This window comes from Macaca nemestrina, chromosome 13 (assembly GCF_043159975.1).
Source record: "Macaca nemestrina isolate mMacNem1 chromosome 13, mMacNem.hap1, whole genome shotgun sequence".
Taxonomy (NCBI): Eukaryota; Metazoa; Chordata; class Mammalia; order Primates; family Cercopithecidae; genus Macaca; species Macaca nemestrina.
Window position 1 is genome coordinate 11,545,645 of NC_092137.1, and position 22,856 is coordinate 11,568,500.

Genomic DNA, 22,856 nt, shown 5'->3' on the forward strand with positions numbered 1-22,856 from the left:
AGATGACCCACCTTTCTGCTGGAAGCCACACGTCCTGGGAATGCACCAAAGTCTGAGTCTGTCAGTACCTTACTATGCTGCAGGAAGACAAATCCCACCTAAAACTTCAGTGCCCAGGCAGGACCTTCCTTGCGCTAAATGCACTTTAGAATATTTGATTTTCTATTCTTTGTAAGCACTGTGGCCCTGTGGTAAATCCATCACAGATAAAATGGCCTCTACATGAGCCATGTGCTAAAAAATGATATGTATACCCATTGTGTGTTGAGTCTAAAAGTTGTTTCTCAAAAAGTTTTGGATTGTCTCGAATTTTATATGCGAGTCTGCTGATTCAGTCATTCAATAAATATTGTGATAGACATTCTGCTATGTGATTGATATGTGATAGACATTGTTTTAGGCACCCTGGACAAAGGAAGAGACCAAGGCAGGCGAAGACCCCATTCTCATGGACCCTCAGGAACAGCAGTGACGACATACAGTAAACAAGTGCATGAACATAAGTGTGGTGTGATTTCATGTGGAGATGGTGCTATAAAGAAGAGTAAAGCGGGACAGGCCAGGCATGGTGGCTCATGCCTATAATCCCAGCACTTTGGGAGGCCGAGGCAGGCAGATCACTTGAGGTCAGGAGTTTGAGACCAGCCTGGCCAACGTGGTGAAACCCCATCTCTAGGAAAAAATACAAAAAAAAATTAACCAGGCATGGTGACACGTGTCTGTAGTCCCAGTTACTTGGGAGGCTGAGACAGGAGAATCACTTGAATCCGGGAGGTGGAGGTTGCAATGAGCTGAAGTCACACCATTGCACTGCAGCCTAGGCAACAGAGTGAGACTCTGTCTCAAAAAAAAAAAAAAAAAAAAAAAAAAAAAGGCCAGGTGCAGTGGCTCATACCTGTAGTCCCAGCACTTCGGGAAGCTAAGATGGGTGGATCACGAGGTCAAGAGATGGAGACCATCCTGGCCAACATGGTGAAATCCCATCTGTACTAAAAATACAAAAATTAGCTGGGTGTGGTGGCACATGCCTGTAGTCCCAGCTACTGGGGAGGCTGAGGCAGGAGAATCGCCTGAACCCAGAAAGCAGATGTTGCAGTGAGCCAAGATCGTGCCACTGCATTTCAGCCTGGTGACAGAGCAAGACTCCGTCTCAAAAAAAAAATAAATAAATAAATAATAAAGAGTAAAACAGGATAAAGAATTGGAGTGACTGGGGGTGTACTCTTTTTGAAAGACTGGTCAAGGTAAGTTGAATTAGAAACCTACATAAAGGAAGACACCAACCCATGCGAAGATGTGGGTGGAGAGCATTTCAGGAGAGGAGGCAGCAAGTACAAATGCCCTGAGGTGGAAATGAGCTTGGTGTGCTCCAGGAAAAGCAAAAAGGCCAAGAGACGCAGGACCGCAGAGTGTTAGGGAGTCAGTTGGAGGAGATGGAGCCCAAGAAGTAGGCAGGATATGTTGTGTAGGACCTTAAAGAATATGGTAAGGAGTTTGGATTTTATTGTGAGATGGGCAACCATTGGAGACCTTTCAGTAGAGTGAAGTGATCTAATTTACGGTTTTCAAACTTCCCTTCTGGCTACTATGTGCAGAAAAGACTTGAGAAAGACAGGTGTGGAGCCAGGGTATCTCAGTGAGGGGCTATTTTATAATAGAAGCCCTCTGAGAGGTGCTGGTGTCTTGGTAGTCATCGAAGTGGTAAGATGTAGGCAAATTCTGGCTATATTTTGAGGACAGAGCCACAGGACCTGCTGGTTAATTGGATGTACGAAGTGAGATAAAAGAAAGAAATCCAGCTGGGCGCCATGGCTTGTGCCTGCAATCCCAGCACTTTGGGAGGCTGAGGCCGGCGGATCATGAGGTCAGGAGATCGAGACCATCCTGGCCAACATGGTGAAACCCCATCTCTAATAAATATACAAAAATTAGCTGGGTGTGTTGGCACACGCCTGTAATCCCAGCTACTTGGGAGGCTGAGGCAAGAGAATCACTTGAACCCGGGAGGCAGAGATTGTAGTGAGCCAAGATCTCACCACTGCACTCCAGCCGGGGTGACAGAGTGAGACTCCGTCTCAAAAAAAAAAAAAAAAAGAAAAGAAAAGAAAAGAAAAAGAAGAAAAGAAATAAATCAGGTATGACTCCTGGCCTGGGCAATTAACTGAGATTGGGAGGACCGGGGGAAGAACACATTTGGGTGGGTGGAATCAAGAGTTCTGCTTGGACAAGTTAAGTTTAAGAAACTTATTAGTCATCCATCTGGAGATGTCAAGCAGGCAGTCTGGAACACATGCTCCATGCACGAATAACGAGGAGAAAACTATTTATGGAAAGAGGAGCTCCGTTCTGTAATACGTTGTGACACCTGGTTGTGAGCCTGCTCATCTCCTAGGTCTTGGTTTTCTGTTTTGTAAAATGATGGGCTTGGCTGGTCTCTGAGGGTCTTTTCGGTCATGCAAGTAGAAAAGAGAAGATTCGCATTGAAATTCACTGAGCAACAGGAGAGGGCTAGGCCTGCTGCTGGCTGGACATAAACCCATGAGACAGAAGACCCCAAGAAGACTGGCAGCGTATCTTAGGAACCTGAATTGGAAATGAGTCTTTGCAAAGCAATCACAGGCTTGTTTGAAAGTGGGAGTTTTGGGGAAGGAAGCACTTTAGCAGCAGCAGATGAATCTGCTCAAAGCAAAGCAGTATAAAACTTGGTATAAACAGGATTTGCAGGGAAGACAGTGAAGTGATGCTACTTCACTTCCTGGATCCTTTATCGCTATAACAGGTAAATATGGGCACCTGTGTCTGCCAGGAACATTGACATTTAATAGAGAAGTTTTTGTTTTGCTTTTTGCTTTACCTTTTCTTCTTCTTCTTCTTTTTTTTTTGAGACAGAGTCTTGTCCTGTCACCCAGGCTAGAGTGCAGTGGCACGATCTCAGCTCACTGGAACCTCTGCCTCCCAGGTTCAAGCAATTCTCCCGCCTCAGCCTTCTGAGCAGCTGGGATTACAGGTGCGCACCACCATGCCTGGCTAATTTTTGTATATTTAGTAGAGACGGGGTTTCACCATGTTGGTCAGGATGGTCTCAAACTGCCAACCTTGTGATCCGCTCGCCTTGGCCTCCCAAAGTGCTGGGACTACAGGCTTGAGTCACTGCACCCAGCTCTTGCTTTACCTTTGTTGACACTAGCCTACATTGCCTGGATACACATTAGGTTTATTTTGTTTTTTTCTTTCATTTTTCTGTTCACATTTAGTCTTCTCACTGTGCAAAGTGCTTTCATATTTCTGAACACCACATTTGGTCAGCATAACAGCCCTGTGGCTAGGAATATAATTAGATAATCCTGTTTTGGAGATAAAGAAACTGAAGTTCAGAGAGGTTGAGTAACTTGCTCAAGACTACCCAGACAACATAAGGATGAACCTAGGTTTTATGGATCCCTCTGATTTCCTCTTTCGCATTATTCCATTTGGTCTTCCAAATGGAAAGGCTTGCTAAAGATTACTTGGCCGATTCCTGGACACTGTATGGTACAATTGATTATTTTGTGCTTTTCTTTTCAGATGGGAATATAGAAATGACACTGGTTTAGGTTTTCATGTTGCTTTAGAAAGCCTCCCTGGTATTGCTAAAGTAGTGAGGTGTGTGGCACACTTCTGAACTAGTGGTTTTTGTTGTTGTTTTGTTTTTTTTTTTTTAATCTTTCAAATACAACTCTTAGACACTATAACAAGTTTAGGAGTATTTGGGTTTTCTCTTCCACAGTGATGTTCAGCAGAGGGGAAGGAAGATCTTAGCAATATGGCCAGTGGAGGGAAGACTAAAGTAGAAGCTTACGCTTTTCAGCGTCTATGAGTTGGAGGATGAGATGGCCAGGTGATTCTAATCCAGGAGTGCGTTCTAATTTGTTGTAATTACTATTGCTGTGTAACCAATTATCCCTAAACTAAGCAGCTTATAACAACCATTTGACTACCCTCACAGATTCTGTGGTCAGAAATTGGACATGGCAGTGGGATGGCTCGGGAGCCTCAGGTGGGAAGACTTAATGGCTAAGAGTGACTCAACAGCTGGGGTCTGGAATCCCAGGAGACATCACCACTTACTGTCTGGTGGTTGATCTGGCTGTTGGGTGGAACCTCAGCCAGGGCTGTTGATTGGGGAAGCCACGTGTGGCCTTTCCACGAGGCCTGGGCTTCCTCACACTGTGGAGGTTTTGGGATAGTGGTTCCTTGGGGCTCATGGCTCCAAAAGCGTGAGCCCCAAGGAACAGGGAAGAAACAGCATTGCCTTTTTTTTTTTTTTTTTTTTTGAGACAGAGTCTCGCACTCTAGCCCAGGCTGGAGTTCAGTGGCGCCATCTTGGCTCACTGCAAGCTCTGCTTTCCAGGTTCATGCCATTCTCCTGCCTCAGCCTCCCTAGTAGCTGGGACTACGGGCACCCACCGCCATGCCTGGCTAATTTTTTGTATTTTTAGTAGAGACAGGGTTTCACCGTGTTAGCCAGGATGGTCTCGATCTCCTGAACTTGTGATGTACCCACCTCAGCCTCCCAAAGTGCTGGGAGTACAGGCATGAGGTACCGCGCCCGGTCATTGCCTTTTTTAAGGTAGCCTCAGAGAGCATCACTTCTGCACATTCTATCAACTGCGATCAAGTCCCAAGCCTGCCTAGATTCAAGGATCCAGGACATAGACCCTGCCTCTTGATGGAAGGTCACATTGTAGGAGAAGATGTGGGATGGGAGATATTGCCACAGTCATCTATGGAAAATACCATGTGCCATTCTACTGAGGGTGTATCACCTCTGGGCTTTACTAACAATAGTGAAGGGACATGCTCATCTGCCAGATGCCATTGAAGTATTGCTGGGGCTGTAGCTCATGGCCAGTTACAGCTGCTTGGGTTTGAATCAGATCTCTCAACCAACCAACCAACCAATGCAGGAACCAGCCTAGCGACAGCAGCACCCTATAAGAGTCAAATACTGGGTCAAGAGCCAAGTATGAATTAAAAAGGCCCCTACCCTCAAGGATCACCTGAATCTTAAAGTTAGTGTACATAAAGCTAGCTGGAGTAAAAGTTTAAACTACAGATGGCTGTCTGCCTCCCTCCATTCTAATTCAGTTGTCAGTTCCAGTTGGGGCCCAGGAATCTGCATTGTAACAAGCCTGTAGGTGGTTCTAGCATAAGAGATCTGAGGGGGGCACTTTGAGACTCAGTGATGCAGCAGAACGAGCGCTTTGAGGCTGGGCACAGTGGCTCATGCCTGTAATCCTAACACTTTGGGAGGCTGAAGTAGGTGGATCACTTGAGATCAGGAGTTCAAGACCAGCCTGGTCAACATGGTGAAACCCTGTCTCTACTTAAAAATATAAAAATTAGCCAGGCATGGTGGCACACACCTGTAATTCCAGCTACTCAGGAGGCCGAGGTGGAAGGATCGCTTGAACCTGGGAAGTGGAGGTTGCAATAAGCCAAGATCATGCCATTGCGCTCCGGCCTAGGCAACAGAGTGAGACTCTGTCTCAAACAAACAAACAAACAAACAAAAACAACAAAAAAAACCACCTAGCATTTTGGTCCAGAGAGTGAGCTTGGGTGCTTTTCATAAGTCATTAGCTTTCAGTTCGCCTGGCTTCTCTCCTTGCATCTTACTAGCTCTAGTAGGTTAGATTGTTATGCCTGTTTTTATTTTATAGCCTGGACGCCTCAAAACCATCGTTTTTGCCTGCTAGTGAAAATGAATCTGGGCCTTTTATATATTTTTTCTTTGCTAGCTGGCACAATTTTAAGCTTTGTCAGTAGAGATGCTGCAGACAAAAAACGGTTTTGCTTTCTGGTTCCCATAGGCTTGACCAGCAGCCTGCTTTAAGGAGTTGCTTCTCCGGCGAATGGCTCCTGCAACACACATAGCTTCTCAAGCGCACAGCTCCTGCGCAAACTGTGGTGCATCTATGCAGTGGAAAATTATTCAGCAAGAAAAAAAAATGAGCTTTCAAGCCACAAAAAGACATGGAAGAATCTTAAATGCATATTGCTAAGTTAAAGAAGCCAGTCTGAAAAGGCCACAACTGTATATCATTCTGGAAAAGGCAAAACTATAGAGACAGTGAAAAGACCAGTGGTTGCCAGGAGTTAGGGGTAGGGAAGGGGAGATCAATAGGTGAAGCACAGGGGATTTTTAGGGTGGTGAAACTATCAGGTGTGATACTGTAGTGGTAGATACAAGACATCAGGCACTCAGCAAAACCTGTAGAGATGTACAACAGAAAGAGTGAATCAGAACTGAAACTACAGACTTAATAATACTACATTAATATCGGGTCATCAATTGTAACAGGTGTACTACATCAATGCAAGATGTCATTAATAGTAGGGGAAACTATGCACAGAAAGAGGGGGTTATATGGGAATTTTGTACTTTGCATCATTTTTCTGTAAACCTAAAACTACTCTAAAAATATAATCTACTTTTAAACGTCATTGAAGGCAAAAAGAAAAGGTTCAGCAAACATTGATTTTAGAATTTTAAGTCCCCCTCCTCCTACAATTCTGCCTAGAGTATTTGATTATTTCTTTTCATATTTACAGTGGCACAAAGGGAAAATAATGGACACTTTACATTTTACCTAAGACATTTTGCAGTTCTACATAGATACTGACATTTCATTTTCATTTTTATTTATTTATTTTTTTGAGACAGAGTCTCACTCTGTTATCTAGGCTGGAGTGCAGTGGCGCAATCTTGGCTCATTGCAACCTCTGCCTCCTGGGTTCAAGTGATTCTTGTGCCTCGGCTTCCCGCGTAGCTGGGATTACAAGTGTGCACCTCCATGCCTGACTAATTTTTTTTGTATTTTTAGCAGATACTGGGTTTCTCCATGTTGGCCAGGCTGATCTCAAACTCCTGACCTCAGGTGATCTGCCTGCCTCAGCCTCCCAAAGTGCTGGGATTACAGGCATGAGCCATCATGCCTGGCCTTATTTTTATCATATTCAACTCATCCATTCAAAATGCTGATGTATCAGCCAGGTGCAGTGGCTCACACCTGTAATCCCAGCACTTTGGGAGGCCGAGGCAAGTGATCACCTGAGGTCACGAGTTCAAGGTCAGCCTGGCCAACACAGTGAAACCCCATCTCGAAAAAAACAAAAAAACAAAACAAAAAAAACATTAGCCAGGTGTGGTGGTTCACACCTGTAGTTCCAGCTACTTGGGAGGCTGAGGCAGGAGATTCACTTGAACTTGGGAGATGGAAGTTACAGTGAGCTGAGATCGGGCCACTGCACTCCAGCCTGGGTGGCACAGCAAGACTCTGCCTCAAAAAACAGAAAAGAAAAAAAAGTGATCAATGTTTTCACTTTGTAAGTCATGGTTTTATGTACAGGGTGTACATAAAATCTTCATAGGAAAAATCTTCATAGGAAAAGGAGAGTCCGTGGAAAAACTAAATTCTCCCTTTCAGATTTGTCCACTGTGTGGTAGTGGCAACAGCAATTTCTAGAAGAAAGGTCTTGGATCGCACTGCCAAGTTACAGCTTCATAAACTATCAAGTGAGCTGTTTTCCATGAGGACAACTCACACACTTGCTATCACCATACACAGTGAGCTACTAAAGATACCACAGCTCTCAGGGCTGACGTCAAGCGGATATGAGAATGCGACACAGCTGATTGCCTGCTCCAAGTCCCAAATTGGAAACATGAGCTTGCCCACATAAGACATTCCAACTAACGCAACAAATGAATCCTCAAATGCTCCTCACGATCATTTGTTTTAAAAAGCTCAAGTGATTTTTCATTGTCTCAGACTGCTGCTGTGGAAGGTTGCCTATTAGAAAAAAAAAAAAAGACAGAATCAAATGGAATATTTCCTAAGGCAGGGCAGAAAGAACAAAGTATTAAAAAGGACAAGAAGTCCCACTGCTGTAACAGAGATAGAGATTCCTGATCAAGAAGCCACATTTTTAGGAAAGTGGGATGTGCTGTTTTATTTTTAAAATGAGATGCAATCAATGACACACGCTGTACAGCATGTATTCTGTGTACTAACCTCTCCCCTGGTTGTGTATTATTTTTCTACCCTTATTTACCCTTTGCCCCAGTTTTCTTAACTCTTTGAGAAAATACTGTATCTTTTCATAAGATATTGGAAATCCTATTTGATACCTTGTGAAGTGAAAATAAGCAGAAAATGACGTATTTTGAGCATTAATGATAACTTTCTAAATGTGCTGCAACGGATTATTTTTGGTGACTCTACTTAAAATACTCAAATCAAATTCCCTACTTGAGTATCAGCATAAATATTCCAGAGTTCTGAAATCAAGATTTAAAGAGTTATTCCAGCATACATATATATACATAGACATCGATGTAACTTTCATAAGACATGTATTACAAGCTGCTCTAACTACAGTTCCAGAGGTTCACTGACCCACGAAAATAACCTTAGTAGTGAAGTACAAAATCCAATCTAGAAAGCAGCCCAGGGATTTAGTCAGATTGCTTCTTCTCACCGGGTAGCATCATACAGTATGTATTCCTACCCACACACACTGGTAAAGGGAAGAAAGAAATGGTCAGTAGTAGGAGAAATGGGCTTAGGTAGTGATATGGTTTGGATTTGTGTCCCTGTCCAAATCTCGTGTGGAACTGTAATCCCCAGTGCTGGAGGAGGGGCCTGGTGGGAGGTGATGGGATCATGGGGGCAGATTTTCCCCTTGCTGTTCTTATGATAGTGAATGAGTTCTCATGAGATCTGGTTGTTTACAAGCGTGTACTGCCTCCTTCGCTCTCTTCCTCTTGTGCCAGCCATGTAAAATGTGCCTCCTTCGTCTTCGCATTCCGCCATGATTGTAAGTTTCCCGAGGTCTCCCCAGCCATGCTTCCTGAACAGCCTGCGGAACAGTGAGCCAACTAAACCTCTTTTCTTTATAAATTACCCAGCCTCAGGTAGTTCCTTATAGCAATGCGAGAACAAACTCATCCAGATGGTATGGTCATCTTGATTTGATAGTTAATGTTTGCCTGCTTGCCCCAAATGCTGAAGAGCTGTCTGACAATTAAGACCATCTCCAGTAACTACAGCATGAGCTGAAAGAATTCCACACCTCAAATTCCATAGCCTGACAAGGGGTCACCTTCATTTTTAAAGGGAATATGGCTTGTGAACTGTACTGTCTGGGGTCTGAATCCCGGCTCTAGTATTTCCCAGCTGTGGAGTTCTGGGTGAGCATGCCCTTACCTTCCTAAGCCTCAGCAACCACACTTACCTGACAAGGTAACACAAATATTAACTGTTTCTCCTAGTCCAGGGGCCGGCACATGGTATGGGCTCAATAAATGGCAGTCATTATTATGAGTAGATAGTTATAACAATAATAAAGTGTTAGAAGATTCATGAAAGTACAAGAGGCTTGAAATTTCTATAAACCACTCCCCAAACATGATATAATGTTTACCTACAACCCAGTTTTTCCTTTTGCACCAACTAAAATCCAGCTGTGCAGCTGAGAGGCAATGAAATTGAGAAGAATGATTCTAAATTGTTGTAAATATATTTTCAAAGGATTGTAAATATACTTTCAAAGTTAAATGTAAAATGAGAGCCTGTTTGTAGACAACTGAGTTGGTTTGTGATGACATTTTTTACTAAAGCTGTCAGAGGATCTGAAAGAATTTTGCGAAGTACTGGACGTGATGTTCAGCTTCTTTAGAAAGTTGATGAGCACTAAGCAATATGTTGCCTTGTTGTAAATAGCAAGTCAGTGTCATGGTCTTTACTCTCCTTCACCAGATTATGTGATCGAATAAGTAACCACATGTTAGGTGGAAACAAATTGTTAAAGGCTCTTAACTAAGCAACATTTCAATATTTGTTTGTTTGTTTTGAGACAGGGTCTCTCTCTGTCACCCAGGCTCGAGTGCAGTGGTGCGATCATAGCTCACTACTGCCTTGATCTTCTGGCTCAAGTGATCCTCCCACCTCAGCCACTCAAAGTGCTGGTATTACAGGCGTGAGCCCCCGTACCCAGCTTCAATATTCCTTTTAAGTCTGGTTTGTTTTTTTCACTGCCAACACATTTTATTCTTAATGTTACCACCCAAGTCAACCAGAAGTCATTTAAGAAATAGCTGGTGTAGAAAATAATTTTGCAAAATGAGAAATCCATTCATGACTGGATTCCAAACCGGTATGAGCCTGTCCCCAGTGTTGGTGTCTCGTCTCCATGTAGTCTTTTGCCAACTCATCTGCTTTTGCCCCCGACCTGCACTTGGGCAGAATCCAGTGCAGATCCTCATGCATTTAGGAAGGGTGTCTGAAGGCTTATTCAGCAGCCACCAATCGTCACGTCTTCAGCATTTTCTATTACCACATTCAGTTACAAATAGGTACACAAGTATGAAGAGAAACGGAGGGCAAGGGACGTAAAATGACGCATGCTTCTCCTGCCCTGGTAAAATGTCCTTCTCTGGCAATATTGTCTCCATAGGCAGAATGGTTGTTTGTGACAAGAAGAGATCGTGGGGGTAGGGAGAGCAGGGTAAGGTTTTAAACAAATTCTTTTTGCAACATTTACTGATTATTTTATTTTTTCTCCATTGAAGAGACTTTTTTTTTCTTTTTTTGCTCTATTCAGCCATTTTATGCTTTAACTCTGCAAACAACAACAAAAAATACACTAAACTACATTTAGACAGATGGGAAGAAATGGAGAAAAGGACGATGACTCAAAACACTAAGTTGAAGCTGGGTGTTGTGGCATGCACCTGCAGTCCCAGCTACTCAGGAGGTTGACGCAGGAGGATCGCTTGAGCCCAGGAGTTCAAGGCTGCAGTGAGCTGTGACTGCACCACTGCACTCCAGCGTGGGCAACAGAGCAAAACCCTGTCTCAAAAACAAAACAACACAAAACAAAACACCCCACTAATTGCTGAAAATGGTCAACTTTTTTTGCCTATGGACATCTACATGCTCCCGTACCATTTGTTGAAAAGACTGACCTTTCTCCATTAAATTGTTTTATCAGTTACACATTAAGTTCCTATGAGAGTAAGAAGAACAATGGGTTTGGAAGAAGGTTTGAAGATACAAGTGAAAATCTGAAAGAGACTTGTTCTAATATGGAATAACTTACAAGTTTTTCTGATTAAACTGTTAATTTTCATAGAATTATAGACTCACATGCAGTTGTAAGAAATAATACAGAGAACTCCTGTGTATTCTTTATACAGTTTCCCCAACGGTAAACTTGGAAAGTTATAGTAGAATATCACAGCCAGGATATTGACACTGATACAGTCAAAGTACAGGACAGTTTCACCATCACAAAGATCTTCTGTGTTGCTCTTCTAGAGATAGCCACACCTACCCCACCCCTACCCGTGTCCCTGGCCTCCAACAACCACTAATCTGTTATCCATTCTTTAATTTTGTTATTTCAAGAATGTTATATAAATAGGACCATACAGGATGCAACCTTTTGCAACTGGTTTTTTTTTCCCCCCACTCCATCCAGTTCCCTGGAGATCCATCTAAGTTATGTGTATTAATAGTTTGTTCCTTCTTACACACACTGGGGCCTGTAGGGGTGGGGGAGGGAGAGCATCAGGAAGAATGGATGCTGGGCTTAATACCTAGGTGATGGGATGATCCGTGCAGCAAACCACCATGGGACACATTTACCTGCGTAACAAACCTGCACATATTGCACCTGTACACCTGAACTTAAAAGTTGAAGAAAAAAAAATAGTTTGTTACTTTTTATTGCTGAGTGGTATTCCATGATATGGATATGCCACAGTGTGTTAAACTGTTCCTCCTTCTCAGGACATCTGGTTGTTTCCAGGTTTTGGCTGTTACAAATACAGCTGTTATGAGCATTCATGCACAGGTTTTTATGTGAGCGTACGTTTTCACTTCTCTGGAACAAATGACCCCCAAAAGTGTAATTGTTGGGTCTTACAGTACTTGCATTTGGTTTTATAAGAAACAAAACTGTTTTCCAGAGTGACTGTATCATTTTACATACCCCCCAGCAATGAATGAGTAATCCAGTTTCCCTGCAGCCTCACTAGCATTTGGTGTTGTCACTTTTTAAATTTTAGCTGCTTTTTTTTTTTTTTTTTTTGACACAGAGTCTCACTCTGTTGCCCAGGCTGGAGCGCAGTGGTGCGATCTCGGCTCACTGCAACCTCTGCCTCCTCAGTTGAAGAATGTGTTGAATCAGGGAAAAGTTATTATAAAGTAAAAAATCTAGGAGTATCTGGCAGTCGTAATGGGGCTATGTGCCTCAAAGGAAAGCAGTGGCTTTGTTTCACTAAAATTGGACAATGGGGAGTAAACACTCAAGTGCTAGAGGACATAAAGAGAGAAAAGATGATAGCCAAAGCAGAAGCCAAAGCCAACAACTCCCCCTACAACCACCCGTAGTATTTCCATCCCTTTATAAAAAACTACAAGCAGATGTATCCCTTCCCAAGCCAGGAAAAATCCCGTTTGTAGATCTAGGAGAGCTCATCGCGCTTATGAATGTGTGCGATTGCTGGGTATGTGGGGGAGCCCGTACGAGTGAACAGTGGCCGTGGTATGGGACAGACATTTCCCTTACTTACTAGCATCCCAAAATTCCAGCCTCACTTTCACTCCTCAGGAACGCCCGCAGTCCTGGACACTTACCAACCCAGTAAGAGGGACAGTGAGAATATTCCGCAAGTGGGTTGATAAAACCCATCGCGCCGCAGGTGAAAGCCCTTGTCACCAAATCCTAACAGTCAGTGCCTCCACAGCCGAGTGGTGGCCGAGATTACCCCACAGAGCCTGGTCTCCCTCTAACTTAAGCTACCTCAATTGTGTTCCCTCAAAAAGGGCCTGGAACTGTACAAACACCACTAACCCTTACGCCACATAACCCCTCCTGAGTGCACGATGGGACAATCCTGTAGATACCAGCCTACAATGGACTGCCCCGATGGATTCTTTTGGATATGTGGAACCCAGGTTTACCTTATCACTGGTGAGGTACTTGCTTCCTAGGCACAATTAAACCTGTATTCTTTTTACTTCCAAAGCAGGTGGGCGACACCTTTGGAGTCCCTGTGTACGATAACTTAAACAGAGAAAAACGATCCTTAAAGGTAGGAGGAAGCCGAAGATGGCGAGAGGATGAGTGGCCTCTGCAACGGATCATCGCGTATTGTGGTCCTGCCACTTAGGCTGAGGATGGTTCATGGGGTTATTGTACTCCCATATATATGCTAAATAGAATAATTAGACTACAGGCTGTTCTAGAGATAATCACTAACCAAACCACCTTAGCCCTGGAAATACTCGCGCAACAGCAAAACCAAATGCGCACAGCAATTTATCAAAACAGGCTGGCACTAGACACTTGTTAGCAGAAGAGGGTGGGGTCTGTGGTAAGTTTAATATCTCCAATTGTTGTTTTAACATAGATGATAACGGAAAAGCAGTTCTAGAAATCGCTTCAAACGTCGGAAAAGTAGCCCATGTACCAGTCCAAACCTGGAAAGGATGGGACCCAGCAAACCTTCTAGGACAGTGGTTCTGTAATTTAGGAGGATTTAAAACGCTGGTAGGGACAGCAATCTTCATCACTGGGCTCCTCTTGTTTCTCCCCTGTGTTATCGCACTGATAATAAAAGCCACTAAAACTCTTGTTGAAACTACAGTTAATCTCCAGACAATCCAGATGATGCTCCTGCTAAACACCACAACGATACCAACCCGTCTCTCAAAAATACCCCCCAAAATTAAGGTTTCCTTTTGCCAAGGTGCCCATGCCACCCCCTATGTCACGCCTGAAGTAGTTATTAAGTTCCCCCTTTTCCCTATAACCAAATAGACAGGAATGAAAGATTCTCCCCAGGGCCTGAAAGCTTGAAGGGATGAGTAACTCCTCCCTTCTCAGGCCCAGTCCCAAGGCACAAGGCCACTTGTGCCAGCAGCATGCATCGGCAGGATAGCAGAAGCAGGAAGAGAGCCGCCGGAAGACACCTACCCTGGCAGGAAGACACATACCCGTGAAGATGGAGAAAGAGGCCGTCTGGGTACTACGTAGCAGTCACGTCAGACTGGGACACTTCCTGTTTACAGAGGACTATAAAACTCCTGTTCCGTCCTCACTGGGGCTGACGCCATTTTAAGCCTCATCCCGCCTGCACCCAGGCACTCATTAAAACAGCGTGTTGCTGCGCTGCCTCGTGTTGTCTGTTGGCGCGAGCTGGGGGTTTGAACCGATACAAGAACCTTTCAAATGGTAGTAAGATTAAAGGTTTTTATTAATTGAGTTATTAATAACAAATAAAAGGCACAGATCTTAAATGTGCAGTTATTAGTTTTGGCAACTGTATACATTCATGTAATCACTACCCAAAACAACAAATAGAATGTTTCCACTACCACAAAAAGTTTGCAGCACCCCTGTACCCCTTTCTAGTGTATTTCCAATCATGTCCTCCTACCTACCCACAACCATTTTTAATTTCTTCCAGAGCTAAGGCTTAATACATGGAATTTTACATAATCTTAGGATAGACTGTCCCACATAAAGGAGACTATCTGCAATAATTTATGTTGGAAGAATGAGATATTGATGTCAATTAAGATATTTTGTGGCCTGATTTTAAAATGCTCCTATTAATTAAAATTTTAAAGACATTTTCTTGTGAAAGTATAAAGTGATACTTTTTTCTATTTTGAACATTATGAGTTTAAAAGTTCATTCTGATAGAACATTTTATTTTGTGTGTTTCAACTATGTGTGGAAATATGTATGGACAGAAATAAAAGGAAGAAATACAGATGATTCTTTATACTTCTTTGCATTTTCCAAATTTTATGCTACAACCAGGTATTGCTTTTATTGGTACAATAAAGCAATATCATCACTGTAAAATGTACTTATTTTTTCATAATGATGAAGTCTGTTTGTATTTATTTTGATCAAAGTGTCTTAGAGATGTATTTTCAATTAAGAAGTCCCAGGGTCTCCAAGCTCAGTGGCACTGTCCTGTTTTTTCTCACACAAATACTAATTGCTATGGACAACGACACAGTCCTGGGGAAAAACCCATGAGAGATCATTACAGATAAGAGAAAATATTCACCATGTTTGTTTCACTCCCAGGAACAAGCAACGTTTTGTTTCTCAAGGTTTTATTTTTATTTTTCTGAGACAGTCTTGCCCTGTCTTCTAGGCTGGAGCAATTCTTCTGTCTCAGCTTCCCAAGTAGCTGTGATTACAGGTGCCCACCACCACACCCAGCTAAGTTTTTGTATTTTTAGTAGAGACGGGGGTTTCGCCATGTTGGCCAGGCTGGTCTCAATCTCCTGACCTCAAGTCATCTGCCCGCCTCAGCCTCCCAAAGTGCTGGGATTACAAGTGTGGGCCACCATGCCCGGCCTCAAGGTTTTAATTTACACTCTTTCCATCTCATGATACGTAGTGACTGTAAAATTGTCTTTTTGAGGAAAAATAGGTAGCAATTAAAAAAAAATAATGACAGCTTAGTGTCATGACAACTATGAAATGACAGACTTATCTGGCTGTGTGTTGTTGAGACCTGAACACTCAAAATACCTCCAAAGTGTTATCAATCAATCACACTTCAGAAAGCAAGCTAATTGTTGAATTCATATTTGCTTTACACGAATTCCCTATTTGTCATTACTATAAAATTAATTGCTAAAGTGCTTTATTGCTAACTGTGCTTACGTAAATAAGCATAACTATTTTAATCGCTTAATGTCTGATTAGAATCACTATCATTAATCTTTGACACCAAAACATTTCTGATTAAATATTTTAAATAATGAAACATAATTGGTAGAGCTTAGTGACAATGTAGTAATCTTTTTGGAGAGGGCATTATAATGAAAGTTTACAGCAGCATTGTTTACGAGAACTTTCTGTATGACAGAAATGTTCTCTGTGCTGTCCAGCATGGCAGCCACTAGCCGTATGTGGCTACTAGACAATTGAGATGTGGCTAGTGAGACTCAGGAATTGAATTTTACACTTTATTTTAAATTAATTATAATTTTTATTTAAATAGCCACATGTGGCTAGTGGCCATATTAGATGGTAAAGGTTTATAGAATAAGGCTTAAAACCAAAATAAAAGTCTGCTCCTATTATACACAAGGCTTTTTTGCCTTGTATGAACTGGAAATTTAGTGTCTAAGAATCACTGATATTCATAAATTTGTGATAAACAACGGATTTGTTGAGACCAAAGTACTAAAATGATACTTAATTTGTTTTCATCTTTAGTGTGATTTATGGGAATATTAGGCCAAAGAAGAACGTTTTCCTTTTCTGATACAAAAGGAAGAGATCAATTCAGAACAGCAGAATTCATACTGTTTTAATTTCCATATAGTTAGGAAGTTATTATTAGCCTCAAATGGCCTGAACATAATGACTAAGATGAATATTTGTGTGTTTTGGTGTCAGACTCATTTCCTTGTAATTACAGTCATAGGCCACGTCATGACATGTTGGTCAATGGCAGACCACATATACAATGGTGGTCCCATAAGATTACAATACCATGTTTTTACTGTACCTTTTCTATGTTGAGATATGTTTAGATGCACGAGCACTTACTGTTGTTACACTTGTCTCCAGTATTTAATACAGTAGCCTGCGGTACAGCTCTGTAGCCTCGGAGGACTAGGTTCTACCACGCAGCCTCGTGTGTAGTGGGCTGTACCATCCAGGTGTGGCTCAGGGCACTTTGTGATGTTCACACGACAGAACTGCTCAACAATGCATTTCTCAGAACACGTCTCTGACATTAAGTGACACGTGAGTGTACATTATTGAGAAAGGGACATTTTCCTTTTGAAAATTATACCAGGCCAAGAGCTGCACCATCCTTTCTATTTTTTTTTTTTTTTTTTTTTATACAGAGTCTTGCTCCGTTGCCCAGGCTGGAGTGCAGTGGCGCCATCTTGGCTCACTGCAACCTCCGCCTCCTGGGTTCAAGCAGTTCTCCTGTTTCAGCCTCCTGAGTAGCTGGGATTATAGGCATGTGCCACCATGCCGGCTAATTTTTGTATTTTTAGTAGAGAGGGGGTTTCGCCATGTTGGCCAGGCTGGTCTCGAACTCCAAACTTCAGGTGATCTGCCCACCCCGGCCTCCCAAAGTGCTGGAATTACAGGCATGAGCCACCATGCCCGGCCTACTTTGATCATTTTCTTCACACACTTGGACCTCTCCTTCCTACATTTTCTGTTGTGTTCTCTATTGCAGGGATGGAAACAGCTTCTGGGGAAGGCTTGCTTTGTGTTATTATCAAGATGACAATGTTCTAAGCCCTCAAGCAGCAGTTTTGCAGTTGGAAAGGGCCTCAGTCCTGCCACCCGCACGCCGGTTGTTTTGCATTCAGGCTGTTAGGCCTGGACAGCCCCATGGATGCCATTGCCTGTCCTCTGCCACCTTTCAATAGGGACTTGCAGTGAGATGAAGAACAGCCTCAAATCCTCATGTGTCATTCCACATATGGGTTCCTCATTTAGAAACACAGACTGAAGAGCATCTTCATTCCCCTTCTTGGCTGTAGGTCTAAGTCTCCTTTGACTGGTTGGTTCTCCTTCCCCAGCAGGGGCACATTTTTCAGCAGAGATTTCTAAAGCAATCAACTTAAGACTTCACACGCGAGTAACCTACACGTCCTCCCGGTTGGCTGTCTCCCAGATCTTGTGGAGCAAGACGCCTGAGCCTTCCCTACTCCTGGGAATGGCTGGCCAGGAGGGCCTGTGCACCCACATTTTAAGTGGGGTTGAGAAAAGCCTTGGGCATTTCTTCAGGAGCCTTGACATAGTTTAGCTGCTTCCTCTCCCTGGCAGGACTACAAGTATAGCCACAGAAGGCTCAGTGCACAAAGTAAAGACACACCCTTGAGGACAGTACAGCCACAGCAACTGTACTAATTAACCACAAAACCAGCTCTAACATATCCACCTCTTGGGCATAATATTACTTATACAATGGGCTGAACAAAACTGCTAGCAGACAAAGATAGCATAGGTAGGCCCTTTTGACAACATATTCCTGAAGACAACAGCACTACGGCTGCTTTAGGTAATTGACAGCAAACGTGTGAAAAGTTCTCACCTTCTTAAAACCTATGAATCACCGTCTACTTCTCTGGGAGTAGGAAACTCACTTGGTTTTGGCTGGGGCTTTCACTGGGACGGCAATCTGTTCATGGAAGGTTCGAATGCTGCAGAGGGCTTGATGGGTCACCTGTGCCAGCAAGCAGATCAGCCAAGGATGCTTTAAAAGGAATGTGCCCTCCACCATGTAAAAAGACCCTATGGTGGATGAATGTAAGATTCTAAGTAAAAATATTCGTTCAGTTACAGCCATAACTAAAACAGAATTCAGACTAGTTTTAATTCTACTAATTAGAATTTTAATCAAATACTTATTGATATAGTTTGAATGTACATTCCCGCCAAATCTCATGTTGAACTGTAATCCTCGGTGTTGGAGGCGGGGCCTGGTAAGAGGTATTTGGATCATGGGGGCGGATCCCTTATAAATGGCGTGGGTCATCCCCTTGGTAATGAGTGAGCTCTCTCTGAGTTCGCATGAGATCTGCTCATTTAAAAGGGTGTGGCACCGCCCCCGCCCCCGGCCCCCCTCCGCTCTCTCCCCTACTCCTGCTTTTGCCATGTGATGTGCCTGCTCCTGCTTCCCTTCCGCAATGACTGAAAGCTCCCTGAGGCTTCATCAGAAGCCAGGCAGATGCCAGCACCATGCTTCCTGTAAAGCCTACAGAACTGAGCCAATTAAACCTCTTTTCTTTATAAATTATCCAGTCTCGGTATTTTTTTAATAGCGATACAAGAACGGCCTAAAACACTTATATCGTACTTACTGTATGCCAGGCCCTGTACATTAAAAATACCTTAAAAATAAGTACTTAAAAATACTAACTCAGCCAGGCACGGTGGCTCATGCCTGTAATCCCAGCACTTTGGGAGGCGGAGGCAGGTGGATCACTTGAGGTCAGGAGTTCATAACCAGCCTGGCCAACCCCATTTCTACTGAAAAGTACAAAAATTAGCTGGTGTGGTGGTGCATGCCTGTAATCCCAGCTACTTGGGAGGCTGAGGCAGGAGAATCACTTGATCCTGGGAGATGGAGGCTGCAGTGAGCCAAGATCGTGCCATTGCACTCTAGCTGGGCGACAGAGTGAGACTCTGTCTCAAAACAAAAGCAAACAAAAAAATTAACTCATTTAATCTTCATATAACAACCCTATGTATTTGAGTACTCTTTTGGGCACATGGTAAATAAATCTCCTTTTTATCTCACTGAGCCAGTCCAGTTCCTAACGGATGCTAGAGCCAAACCATGAACACAAATCCCGTTTGTGCTCCGAAGCAATCCTACACCACGTTTTGAAAATTAATCAAAGTATTTAAAAGCAAAACATCCTAGTCAATATCATCTGTACATTTTCTAAAATGGCTGAACCAGTAAATAAAAATAATCTTGTTTCCTTGCTACTAGTCACTTCTCTCCTCAAGCTACCTTCAACCCTAGAAGGGGCAAAGTTGACATTTACTGAACACTTATTTTAAGCCACAACATGCCTCCCTGTACCCCCTCCCCACTTAACATTTTAGCGGTAAGCCCGAGGCTCACAGAGGTTCAGCAAAGGACTTATGGTCTTAATACTGGTAAGTGGAAGACGGAGAATCAAGCCCTATCAGTCTGAGGCCTTCTTCACAGTGGGACGTTGGCTGTTTATCTTAGAGTATCTAACACTTAGAAAATGTGCAACATATATTTGTTAAAGAAATGAAGGAATGAACAGATTCCCATCTGGGTGACTGTAATTTAACACTTTCACTAGATTACTCTACAGCCATCTTTCTTTTTTTATATTTATATTTATTTAATAAATATTTTTGGACATTTAGGGCAGCTAGAGGTATTATTGTAGATATTGCTGAGATGAATGTCACTCACAATTGTCTGATTATTTTCTTTTTTTAAATTTTACTTTAAGTTCTGGGATACATGTGCTGAACGTGCAGGTTTGTTACATAGGTATACATGTGCCATGGTGGTTTGCTACACCTGTCAACCTGTCATCTAGGTTTTAAGCCCTGCATGCATTAGGTGTATGTCCTAATGCTCTGCCTCTCCTAGCCCCGGTATGTGATATTCCCCTCCCTGTGTCCATGTGTTCTCATTGTTCAGTTCCCACTTGTGAGTGAAATATGCAGTATTTGGTTTTCTGTTCCTGTGTTAGTTTGTTGAGAATGATGATTTCCAGCTTCATCTATGTCCCTGCAAAGGACATGAACTCATCCTCTTTCATGGCTGCATAGTATTCCATGGTATATATGTGCCACATTTTGTTTATCCAGTCTGTCATTGATGGGCATTTGGGTTGGTTCCAAGTCTTTGCTATTATAAATAGTGCTCTGCAGCCATCTTTCTAAAACATAACTCTGATCCACCAGTGACTGGTTAGATAATAATCATCACCACCACCCCTGAAACGACAACTCTTTATCTTACAGGAATTGGAGAGTTCCAGAAAGCCTAGCACCACATTTTTCACAGTGTCACTTGTGACTGGTTAGGTCTTTATGTTGTCATTTTTGTAAATAAAATGGAATAAATAGAAACATATCTTGCAGGGCAGTTAGGCAATTATTTTGAGAAGTTCTTGGGTGTGCACTGGAAACCATGGAAAATGTCTTCCTCACTGTGGGTCATAGTGAAGTTTGGAAACCACTACAGTAGCACACTGAGTCCCTCTGGACACTCTTTGACTCCTCTGTTTTTGTATAGCTTGTCTCCTCAACTGGAAGGTTCTTCCCTTTTCTATGCCTGGGGAGCTTCTAGTCATCTTTCAAGTCCTAATTTAAATGTGTTAGTCACTCCGTGCTCACTCATTCTTTCCTCTGGTGGACATCTGTTCCCATTGCGGGGTAGGTAGGTAGTTTTTCATTTGCTGGTCTCCTCTCAAGCTGTGGTTAAAGGCAGGGAACATGCCATTTTTGTTTTTGTCATTCAAATGCCCATAACAGAGCTTGATCTATAGAAAGGACTCTAAAATGCTTACTATTTTATAGAACCCTGTAATTAATTTTTATTGAACATACATTTAATCCATATGTTTTCTACTTTTTTTTTTTTTTTTTTAAGAGACAGGGTCTTGCTCCATTGCCCCGGCTGGAGCACAGTAGCGTGATCATGGCTCACTGCATCCTCAAACTCCTGGGCTCAAGGAATCTTCCCGCCTCAACCTCCCAAAGTGCTGAAATTACAGGTGTGAGCCAACACGCCTGGTCCCAATTTCCAATTATTGGCATATTCAGCTTTTTAAAAGCAACATCGTTCCTATGTTACTAATGCTTAAAAACAGTGAAAAGTTTTAAGACAACTCACATCCATTGACTGTGATGCTGGGGTCTGTTCTGAACAAGGTGAACACTGCAACGTGATTACGAGGCAGTACGCTCCTGGTTTTTCCCAGTGTGGATGCAATCTCATTTAAATCAAGAATGCCATCAGGAGCGGATTTCAGAACATCCATACAGACCTGGCAAGCTGGCTCACGCCTGGAAACCCAGCGCTTTGGGAGGCCGAGGCAGGAGGATTGCTTGAGCCCAGGACATTGAGACCAGCCTGGCCAATGGAGCAAGATTCCATTTCAAAAAGAAAGACCCATGCACATTTTACCACAAAGAAACAGCAATACATCGAAAGGAGGCTTATTAACTCCTGGAGGAATAAAGCAGAATACAAAGATTAGTAAAACTTAAATGCTTGGATTTCAACTAAATTTCTCTCTTTATAAACAGGCATCAATGGGGATTTAAAGGAAACAAGCCATATACAACTTGGATTAAATTGGAAAATAATTTTCCCCCATCAGTTTTGCTGTGTTCTTCAGATTTTCATTTAGCCATTTAGTTTTCCAGCTGCCTTTGGGAACACCTAGAATTCTGGAAGAAATGTGCAAAGCAGCTCAGTTCCTAATGTGACGGAGGGTGGGTGGCTTTCTTTTCTTTCCGCCTACACGGCACCGTAGGTGCTGCGCTTCATGACTGAAATGTTACAAAAATGCTTGAGAACAGCCCCCAGCCTCGACCACACAACCGCTTCATGTGTGAGCTTCGCGGGTCTGTGTTGAGACACGTTCAGCTTCAAGACCAGTGGGTTTGCATTCTTGGCACCAATTTGCGGGACAGTATAAGCACTTGATGTTGCCACCTTTGTAGATACCACTGCCAGGTTTTAACCTGGCAAGTTAAAAGACCGTAAGGTTTTAACTTCTCTCACTACAGTTTCAGGCTATAAATAGAGGAGAACTAGGTAGGTGCTATGTCCTCAGCATGTGTGTGCGCTGACTACAGTCGCAAAGAAAACAGAAAGTGACCTTGACGATGAAAGGGCCATAAATCGCGATGGCAAATTATTGTACTCATTACTCTAAAGGAGAATGAAGCTGAGGAAAACAGTTGTATATCCAGTGAGGTTGGTTTGTATTTACACAGGTCAAATCATGTGACAAAATGTACCATCTAAGAAACAAATATTCCAGTTATCAACGTGGACTTGCAATCACCTTGGACTCAGATCTCAATTTAGGATTACAGAATAGGAGAATTAAAGGAATCTGGCCAGGCTTGGTGGCTCATGCCTGTAATCCCAGCACTTTGGGAGGTTGAGGTGGGTGGATCACCTGAGGTTAGGAGTTTGAGACCAGCCTGGTCAAAATGGTGAAACTCTGTCTCTATTAAAAACACAAAAAATTAGCTGGGCGTGGTGGCGCATGCCTGTGATC

The 22,856-nt window shown here is 42.9% G+C and overlaps 1 long non-coding RNA gene across 1 annotated transcript in view; it reads right to left on the reverse strand.

Moving 5' to 3' along the window:
• The window catches only part of LOC139357768 (uncharacterized), a 34,936-nt gene extending 20,349 nt beyond the window's left edge, over positions 1-14,587 (reverse strand). Inside the window, exon 1 of the long non-coding RNA XR_011611456.1 lies at positions 14,049-14,587. This is a non-coding gene — a long non-coding RNA (uncharacterized lncRNA). The remainder of the gene's footprint in view (positions 1-14,048) is intronic.
• Between the last annotated feature and the right edge of the window lie 8,269 nt (positions 14,588-22,856).